Below are 11,006 nucleotides of genomic sequence, written 5' to 3' on the forward strand. Positions count from 1 at the left end.
TTCACTTGACAAACTCATCAATAAACAGCATGATTCACTTTTTGAAGTTCAAAAAAATTTCTGATAAAGATTGGGAACATTAGTTTTTCTTTATTTTGTGGCAAAAACTGAGATAATCTTGTAATTTCCTAATTTTCATTTGGTTTCCAAATGACAGCCTTTATCCAATAACCCTCTGCACACTTTTGTCTTTTATGTTTTATAGTCCTTACAAAAGATAAATCAGAGTCAGCTGAATGAGAATCAGCAGATCAACCCTAAAAGAAAACTAGAAATTCATCCATCCAGTCTGTCTAAAAGCTGCTCCAGGCTCAGAAGTGATTCACTCCTTTTTAACTTGCACAAATAAATTGTATCACTTTAAAATGTTACTATTTTTTTTAATTTGAGCTTAGTTTCAAAAAATGATCTGCATTTTCTTTTGAAGCGGCTGACATTTTAATAATTACAGTAGAATGTTTTGTGAATTGAAAAAGCTGTAATTCTCTGGGTAGAATGAACTAATTACATTTCTCTGTAATTTTCTCTCTCTCTCTCTAATCTGTACCGTCTTTTGTCCCTTCAGTCTCTTCCCTTCACACACTTTTCTCTTGTTCACTTCAGTACACCAACCCACATTCCTTAAGCAGGATTATGTATTGTCTGAAATTTTTGTCTGGGTGTTTTATACTCGTATGTCCTGCTGCCTGGGTCTGGTTGTTTTGTTTTTTGGTTGTTTTTTTTTTTTTTTTCATTTGTTTGTTTTTGTGTGATGGGTGTGTGTGTGTGCAAATAAATGCTTGCTGAAGAAGAAAAAAATGAATGAGAGTTCAAGTTCGCGCGTGTGCATGTTCACAGAAGAATCCATGTTTGCCCTGCTACTAGTGTGCATTTGTGCTTGTGTGTACTTAGAAGGATTAGAAGAGGAGTTAGCAGTGATTTGTCCATCCATTGCAGGCCCTCCCTAATCCTGCAGACATACATACACGCTTCTTTGTGTGTGTGACTCTGAGAGATCTAACAGTGTGTGGATTAGTGGTTTTGTGAATGGGCCGTGGCTCCGGCTGAAATATAGCACACGAGTTAACACGGAGGGTTTCTGAGGGAGATGGAGATCAAGGGGTGACTGAGGCAGAGTGCTTGTTGTGCATGTTAATATGGTGCAGAAGACACAAAGTTTTTAGATCATGTTTAGTTTTAATATACGTGCATAAACTACAAAAGACAATCGCTTTACAAAAAGCTTCTGTGTACCCGTGTGTTTGGTATGTGACCAATAGATGGCTCTACACCTGCTGTTTTACAAGCTTCTGATTACACACACACAGTCACACATGCACAGAGAGACAGATGGAAAGACGTGGAAAACAAGAGAGCTGAGACTTTCACCGACAGCAACGGAGAGGAGGGGAGTGGTGGGGGGTGGGGGGTAGATTGGTTAAGAGTGTGTAGGAAGGCGAGGGTTGCTGTTGTCATAATCACAGCGTGTGTGAAGTTTGCGTGGGAGACAGAGAGAGTCAAGATTGTGTGTATGTGTGTGAGAAAGAGAGAGAGAGAGCAGAGACAGCAGAGGAGTCTGTGATATGTATACGGGTGTGTGTGTATATATAGAAGCTTTTCATCAGTTTCCTTAGTGACTGACTGAGACTGTATTCTGCTCTGCAGTAGGGAGCAAGACTAAGACAGAAATGCTGTGTGCCATGTTGATTTTTCAAGCAAACTTAACATTTGCTCTAGTTATTTCCACATAGATTCATTTATGCACATTAGGTATTTGTGCACAAAATATAGGAGCCAAAATACCAAACAGTGTCTAAGAATATTCAGGAGATCGAGTCATTTTACTGTGGTGAACTGGATTCAGTGCAATATAACTCTATGGAAACTGTTATTATGTTGGTCTTTTGTTCATATTCCAGTTCTGCATTAGATCTTAAGTCATCTCATGTCAAAAGTTTTGAGGTAAAAAAAAGAAACAAAAAACAAACAAGCAACAAATACAACTTTACCTTAGAATGACATGACAGCTGTAATTAAATTTAAATTATCTCCATGTGAGTTCAGCTCACATTTGTAAAGATAATTATTAATGACTGATTTCATGTCACTCTTGTTTAAAAGCTGGGAATTTGCTGGGTTGACAGCTCGGTTGTAAACATACAAATAACATTATCGAACCCTTCAAAGTGTTTCCATGTACTGGGAGACTAAAAACCCACCCTTGAAAATGATTTCTGATAAATATGAAAATAAATGCCTGGAAAGGCAGCCGACGTGTTTTGCTGTACTCTATTCACTTAAAGAATGAAGCAACTCAGTGGCTGGTGGTTGAGGTTTTACTATTTTCCTTGTTCTTAAAATTATAATTAATCTATAACTTTAATTTTGACAATTTAAGTTTTTTCTGGTGTGCTGTTTCACGCATATTTAAGTTGTTACTTTCTATAATGCCAAAATATTAGGATACTGTAACCAAAGTAGGATTTAATAAAGCAAATGATGCACATTAAATAACAGTTTCTTTAACAGTTGGATATTTTTTTCCTGGCTGCATCTATGGATCAAAGAATTTGATTTTATTGTCTGGTTTTGTTCCTTCTGTCGGTCCTTCCATCCAGCCTTTTGATTTCTACAGTACAGGCTCAGTATTTAAAGTCTGACAATGTTAGAAAATATTAATAATAAAATGTTGTATTTATGCTTAAAATCACATAAAAATGAATGGGAAAAAAATGGAATAGGAAAAAAGGCTCTTCTGAAAAGAAGGGTTTGTAAGAAAATTTAACATGCAAATGTGTCACAGTTCTGTTTGTAGGAATTTACCTCGATCATGAAGCTACATTTTAAACAGCACTGCTTCTTTAGTTACAGTGTTAAAGAAGTAAATATTGCATTGCTCATGTTTTTTGTTTTAGTAGCTGATCATTGTAAAACTGTAATAGCTCTTAAGAATATTTTCTTTAAATGAGCTTAAACAAAATTCCAGTCTTTGTTCAGTTAAACCCACCATGAAAACTTAGAGTTGAAGACAGACTGATATCATTCCAACAGGAAGACCAACCAACACAAACAGGATGTCATTTTAGTGCTTGTTTGGACCCGACTAGTCCTTAAGGGAATCATTTCATCTTGGTGCATTTGGTTGTTTATATGTGTGTGAGTGCATGCGGGATCATTCCTTCTGTATGGATCCAACATCTCTTAGCTCTGAGGAACACATTTTATCTATATTTACTCCTCAATTGTCTTTTAACTAGGTCAGCTAAAAAGCAGAAATAGATTGCTGCATACTTGCAACGAGGCATGCCATCTAGTGGCCAAAAGCTGGTATTACAGTCACATCGAAAGTGGCTGTAGAGCTGACTTTAGCAGCAACAGGAGAAAAGCAATTTTGCTCATTCCTGAGTTTCATATTATTTTCTCCCATTAGCAATAGGTCATTATTTGAGTTTGTAAATGTCGTCTTCTGGTGCTTTCTTTGAATTAGGCACGGATATTGTGAAGATGTGTTGTATTGTTTTGCAAAGAATCAAAATTTCTCCAAATTTGTCAAGAGAATAATAATAAAAACACTTCACAGTTGCAGCCTTAGATAATGTCATATTGTTTTTTTTACACTCCATGCAGACTTTCATGTCCTCTCTGTGTTTCTGTCTCTGTAATCTCCTCTCCTCCCTCCCTCACCCCTTTATCTCCCCCACAGTCCCTCGCTCTGCCCTTCTCACTGTAACACCCTCCCACCCCCTCTCGTGTTCTCTTTCTCTGCTTGTAAGCGGTCTCTGGGCGTGCAGCCAGCTGGCTCGTGTGTGTTTTTTGAATGAATACCTGATGAAGTTGGACGAGCAAATGGTAGGAGGGGCCCATATGAGAGAGTGTGTGTGCGTGCGTGCGCGTGCGTGCGTGGGTGTGTGTGTGTATGTGTTTGTGCAGGGCAGACAGTGTGAGAGCACTGGCTCGCATTCAACCTCTTGCATAATACACGTTGGAGCTCTGCATGCGGGACTCCCTCCCTGTGGGTGTGCGCAACTGTGTGCTACCAATTGGTATGTGTGCGTGCGTGTGTGTGTGTGTGTGTGTGTGAGATCACCTGCATGTCAGTGGATGTGAGGGGAGCTTCCTGCCTCGCTGTTGAGATTTAGGAGAGGGCTGCCGGCTGAGCATGAGTGTCTGCGGTGCGTTTCGAGGGGTGAGAAAAACCAAGTGCAGTTTGTGGCACAAGTGCCCTGGGTCTACTTAGGATTTTCCGCTTGAAGAGGGAGGGGTGGAGGGAGGCAGGGAAAGATTTTTGGTTGCTTTGCTTTGCAAAGGACACGGCAAAGCAGGAGAGGACTGGAGTCAAGGGAGCAAAAGAATGAGAGGGGGAGAGAAAGCATGCTGCAGAAGTGGGCTACTCCTGCTCCCCTGGTAAGTAGACTTCTCTCAGTTTTGCGCTGGCTGTGAATGAAGAGCATGCGTGGGACAGCAGAGAGTCATAATGTGGGTGCGTGACACCTGAATGCTGGAGCTCTTTTATCACTGTGTGCCATGTGTAAATGCATACTGCATCTGCCCTAGTTTTTTCTTCTGATAGGGCTTGTTTGTCTTTGCTTCTTTGTCTGATGTCCAAAAGCATTTTTTTCCTCCCTGCTACTGCTCTACTACCCCTTCACCCTCTCTGTTCACCCAGCCAACCTCGGGGCTGCTGAGGGGTGAGAAAGTGCAAGTCATGCAACACTGCCCAAGAGTTTGTTTTCTGAAACTTACTCTCCCTTTTTCTCGCAGTCATGCATTTATCCTCATCTCTCGTTTTAGAACTCGCTTTCTCTCTCTGACTGCTCTTTCCGTCAGCCGCTCCTTTATCTCCTTTGCCAGCTTCATCTGTCAAGTCTACAGCTGAACTCCCATTACTCTCGATCTTTTTACGTATGTGCTCTTTGTGTGTAGGTGAATGTCGTCAGCAGCAGAATGACAGTGAGTAAAGTGTCGGCCATGTCAAAGTTCATAGTCTGTTTGTAATTTGCAGGCTCACTGTGATGCAACTCCACACCTCCACTAATGAAAATCTACAGACAAAAAGGAGGTGTAGATGAAAAAGCAGAAGTTGAGAGAGAGCGAAGTGTTAGCTTGCAGCAACACTGTACTCTGTGGCTGAACTATATTTAGCTGTGAGATAACACATCACGTTGAACTTATCCGTTTGATAGTGATTATGATTATGACTGGGTAGTCATGCACATGCAGCATCAGATTCACATATATGTTGGCTGTAATCTACGGTGCCTTATGCTTTCATTTATGGATAAGTGTTTACATGAAATGGCTACATGTTGGATAAAAGCAAGTGTAAAAACAAGTAATCCTGTCAATGTCAACATATTGTGCTATACAAAGGTAATCGTAGCATTGACAAGTTTTACTCTGTTTCTTCCAGCTTTGTACATCTTGAGACTGAAATTTCATCTTGTTCTTTATAAAATAGCTCTGTCAGATTGGAAAGAGTAACTATGAATATCAATCAAGTCTTGCCACACATTTCCAATTGGATCTTTGGTCTGGGCTTTAACTGGACCATTCTAGCACATTTATATTTTTTTGACAATTCCTTTGTGGGTTCATTGTTGAGGGTCAAGGTGAACCAGTCTCAAGTCCCTTACAGTCTCTGACAGGTGCGCTTCCAGGTAGCTCAATCTGTTTTATCTGCTTTGACCAGCTTGATGCTCCCATTACCATGTTTCACTGTGGGGATATTGTGTTCTGGGTAAAGTTCAATCTGCGTTTCATTTAGCCAATCTCCTTTTTCCAGCTGTTTGTCTTGTTTCCACATTACTTGTGATGAACCACAAAGTCCAGTCTGAGAAGATCTCTACAGCTCTTCCAGAGTTATCATGGACCTCTTTGCTGGTTTTATGAAAAATGCTCTCCATTCCCCTGTTTCAGTTTAGAAGAACAGCCATGTATTAGTTGGTTTACCGCTGATCTACACTTTTTATAATAATGGATGATGGATTGATCACAGCTGATCAATGTTTTTGAGTATATTGTTTTGTAACGTAACTCTGCTATGACTTCTCCTTGACGTATCTGATATGTTCCTTGGTCTTCATGATGCTGTTGGTTCAGTAACTAAACCTTTTATGTCTTCACAGAACAGCTGGATTTATACTTGGATTACTTTACACTTTACATATTTCCTTTTGACTTCTGAAGGCAATCGGTTTGAAAATCACAGAAATTTGTGGTAATGTGACAAAACAAAAGAGAGTCTAAGGGGTATGAATACTTTGGCAAGACACTGGAAATCCCCTTACATTTTTATTTTTTTTTACCCCAGACTAATAGGTGTTTATGTCACTTACCACAGTAAACACAATTGCATGCAGGCTTTTAATTTGCCACAAGCTTCCCAGAGCGCACACTCTCACGAGATTTTGTAAAGTTGATCCCTGTGTTTGTGAGTGCGAGTACGAGAGTCCGAAGCACATGGAGGGCATTCAGCTTGGGTTACGCGTCATATGATATCTGCACATTAATGCACAGCCTCACACACGCTGCAAGATCAGCGACTTGCAGGTGACTTGGCTTTTCAGCGAATCTGTGTTTAAGTGTCAGTTTCACTGCAGAAGTACTCTCTCGTTTTGCAATGTAGGTCAGCTGAACTGAAGCTTTCTCTGCTTTCCATGCACCTTCAGCTTTCCTCTGTTCAGCTCTCTTTTATTTTAACCATCATGAGATGGTTCCTTATTTTACTCACTGCTGTCTCTGCTCAACAATCGTAGGTGTGGTATTTCCTTTTGTTTTTCTCTACATATATCAACACTTCCAATCACTAGCGTCACTAATATGTTTTGGCTGCTTATTTTTAACCGTGCAAAGGTTTGGTTATTTTCAACTGCATATAGACATTTGCAGAATGTAGAGCTGCATACTGAGGGTTATATGAAGAGTCTTGTTGTAAATTTCCAATGCTTTACGGCTAAGGTGATTTAAAATATTGTTTCCCCCTTACAGATTTCTTTCATTTTTGCTTTCCTGCAACTTTCAAATGTATCACAAATTTATCAGATCATCAAACTAATTTTAATATCAGACAAATATATCAGAGAAGTATTTGCTTCTGTGCTTTAGATAATTGTCCAGCTCTGTAACTTCAGCTTGAGGTTTGAGCTTAAGGTTACAAATGATTATTGGAAATTATTTTTTCAGGAATTTTTAGTGGAGGGCAAAATTCACGATCCATCAGCTGCTAGTTGTTCTGGTCTAGAAACTCCAGACTGTAAAATTTCTATCATGCTTGACTTCCAATATATTTTCTTTCTCTGACATGCTATGTTAGTTTCTTTTTGGTCAATAGAGTTGATTTTTTTTTTCATGTGAGGTCTAACACGGCTGCCATCTTTGCTCAACCTCTTTGTTATTGTTAGAGGAAATAATGACAGCTTTAGCCAATGTTCTGGGTTTTTTTTGTTTGTGACCTTGTGCATTAGTTGTCTACATTCTTTTGAAGTCATTTTGGTAGGCTGGCCACCCTTGATCACTGTTCCACACTTTATCATTGGTGGATAATGGCTGGACCATCGTTGACTGGAGTCCTGAAGCAAATAAATTAATTCATTACCTTTTCGAGACAGATGTATCTCATCAGTTCTTGATGCATGGTGTTGCATCATGTGTTTCTTTTGAGAACCTTTTAGCCTACATTTTGTTATTTAAGAGGCAGTAGCTCTGTCAGTTATCAGTCCTGGTTGTTGCTAATAAAATAGCTTTAGCTTTTGTGGTTATCATCATAGGTAGTTCAAGATTTAACTTGAAGGGTTACTTTTCCATACAGCGTCAAGTTGGTCTGGACTTTTTTCCCACCTTAAAACACAGTTTTACTGAAGAATGGATAAAGGGAAATGATGTTTCACTGACTTTTGTTTGATAAGACTAGAGCAAATATTTTCTTTCAAGCTTCGAATGCTTATGATTTCAACATTTGTTATGATTTTATATTGTTTTGTTTTGCAGTTGTTTAAATCATCCATGTTATGTATTATTTATTTTATTTTACCAAGAGCTTTGTCTGTATGTGTTGACCAGTCTTTTTTGCTTAGCAAAGAAAAACATGCTACACGTCTCACAAACTGCAGTGTGAATAAATCTGTACTTGCTGCTTCTATGACGTCAGAAAAATCTCTCATCTGATGCATACAAAGTTTTACTTATTTGACTTTTAATGAGAAAGCATCAGCTTGTCGGGCACAGTTTTTTTTCTTATTTTATTTTTACTCGTGAAAGCAGATCAACCCAGAGTGATACCGAGTAATAATACTGAACAGATGGTGAGAGGAAAGAAGCAAATATAATAAGAAGAGAGAAATGAGAACATCAAACTATCAGATGAAAAAATTATAATTGAGAGCAAAATTATATTGCTGAAGACGTGGGCAGGCTGAGGCAGGAGAGTGGGGGTGGAGGTGGACTGACAAAGGCAAGTCAAAGGAAAGTACACCTCAGCATTTAAACATCACCTATCAACTGGCACCATTCAACACACCTTTGAGTCATGGCTACCTGACTGAACAGAAATTCTGATAGTGTGAGTGTATCTATATAAAACAAAGTCTATCTTTCTGTGTGCGTATATGCGTGTTGGCTACTCTTACACTTGTACGAATGAATGTGCATGTGTGTTTACTCCACTGTTCAACTCTGTGTTGTAAAATTTAACTCTAACATCTCTTAAAATACAGAAAATCTGCTTTCGAGACCAGAAGTTCATTGTCCTGTAGAGGAAACCTATGCATGCAGACTTGAGGTAGATATACTAACTCAATGCATGTGGTAATAATCTAACAAAAAAATGTGATCAGGCTTAAAAATAAAACAAAAAAAAATATGATTTAGCAACCGTTTTTAGGCATTTAATCTTAAGAATTTATACCAATTATGTTTTCTTGGTGAAGGAAAAATACCATTACCTTCGAGAACAAGTGCAAAGTGTGATGAAAACCTGGTAGACAAAGAGTCTGCAACTGCCTGGATAGCAGAAAAATACTGAATGTGATGTGTGACGACAAAAAAAACGTTATCAGACAAAATGATTTCTAAAATTTGCCCTATGATAAGAATTATGACTCCTTTAACCTTCTTTTATGTCATTCTGTTAAGGGTTAGAAATAGAATTAAATAATGAAATAAGTACCCATGGAAGGGTATGGATATTTCCATTACCCTCTAGGTATGGAAGTCAGACATCAAGTGTTTCATTTCTATGTAAAGATACTTTGAATAGATGTACAGGCTCGCCATGTCTTCTTGATAAGGCAAACCAAAAAAAAACTTTTTATCTTAGAAAGATTATAATCTGGACTGTATTTCACTCTAATTATCATACTGTTAATAGTTGTTAATAAATTAGCGTTAGATCGTTATTATTTTAACTTATCACTGCATTTATTTAAAATATATCTTTTTTTTAAAGCAAGCATTTATATCTTTCTTTCACAAGATATAATATCATTAGTTTAGTTGAGCAACAATTTGTATGTACCCCACTATATATGCTTTGTTTTACACCACAATATTACTTAAGACTGTTTATTCACTTTCTTAGTGGTGCAAGGTGCAGTCACACCAGAAACCAGTTGAACTGATAAAACAGAGAAATGCTTGCGCTCCTAAGCTGTGTGTTTGATATACATTCATGGCGTGTGCTGCAATAGACAATTTGCTTTTTTTTGCAAGAAGATATGCACAGCACCCATTATTCTCATGGCACTAAAATGCCTGTAAGTTTAGTTGGTCTATGACTGAAGAAAAGAGAGTGAACATAATTAATATGACCAGGTGTCACCACTTGCATGCACCGCCGTGATGTGCCTGGTTATGTATGAGCGAGAGTGTATTTATAAGAGTGCATTATTGAAGTACTGATACATTATTTATAAGTTCACACCAAGCTGTTCTTTAGCAGTAGGGAGTCATAGTTAACAGATGGCACACATCACACAAATATATTTACTATTACATGGCGTACATATTTCTGCACACAGCAGAGTATTCTTTGATTATTGTTTTAATTTTTTACACTTTATCTACCAAAAAGATTTTTGCTAACAGGATTTTTTGGATGACAAGAAATATACTTTTATCATATATAAATTTGACACCTGATTTTAGCATACACTTTTTTTTTACTGAACTAAAGTTTCAACTAAAGTTTTCCTGTTTTAGATCAAATAGTGCTACCAAAGTTAACTCTATTTCCTAAAAGCTAAATATTGAACAAGAGATTCAATACAATGCACCAGTCCCTCCTGTAGCAAAACACACGTACAACATCATGCTGCCACACCTGTACTTCATAATTGTAATGGAGTTCTTAGGCTTACAAGTTTCCTTCTTTCCCTGACAAATGTAACAACAGTTATGACCAAAAACCTCAGTCTTAGTTTCAGTAGACCACAGAACTTGTCTCCAGCAATGAAGTGTTTGTGCTGGCAAGCATTTGCAAACTAGTTTTTATGTTGATTTTAGAGGAAATTATCTTTTCGTCTTTGGGCTGTAATAGAAAATTTCATTTTTAGCCTTATATTTAATCTTTGATGGAACTGATTATACTTTTTTTTTTTTTTACCATTTATTTACTAACTATATCTGCTGTGTTTTTGTATTTCTGCAAGATGTGCTTTTTCATTGAAGAAGTTTCCAAATAATGTTAGATGTTTCCACAGCTGTGATAGTATAAGAGACATGAAGATGTCTTGGGTAAAATGCTTAACCTGGAAATTGTCTTAAAGGACTGACATGTGTGGAATGTGGTTTGTACCCGTGTTTGACCTGAACCCATGAGTAACTGACAAAGAAGAATTAGAAGTTTCTCCTGAAATCCTTATCGACTCTCTTCCCTGCCATAAAACATTTCCCTCCCAGAGGTGAGGGGTAGTTCATGAGGTGGGGGTAAGGATTGTCTTGTGGTCCATCTGGCAGTAGAGATAAGATCAGACTTTGCGTGGGTCTTTGCCTTGATGACTATATAACCATGTGATGTGTGTCGTTCAGGACTC

The 11,006-nt window shown here is 38.1% G+C and overlaps 1 protein-coding gene across 5 annotated transcripts in view; it reads left to right on the forward strand.

Annotated features, from left to right (window-relative positions):
- atxn1a (ataxin 1a) overlaps nucleotides 1-11,006 on the forward strand; it is a 113,914-nt gene that overhangs the window by 87,814 nt on the left and 15,094 nt on the right. Inside the window, exon 1 of one of the 5 annotated variants that reach the window (XM_008422056.3) lies at nucleotides 3,887-4,383. The exons of the other annotated variants lie outside the window; for them this stretch is intronic. The gene's annotated coding sequence lies outside the window, so the exon portion shown is untranslated. Of the gene's footprint in view, nucleotides 1-3,886; nucleotides 4,384-11,006 lie in introns of those variants that run through there. 5 annotated transcript variants of the gene reach the window in all.

The sequence above is a fragment of the Poecilia reticulata genome, chromosome 11 (assembly GCF_904066995.2).
Source record: "Poecilia reticulata chromosome 11, P_reticulata-male-v2, whole genome shotgun sequence".
NCBI classification, from domain to species: Eukaryota; Metazoa; Chordata; class Actinopteri; order Cyprinodontiformes; family Poeciliidae; genus Poecilia; species Poecilia reticulata.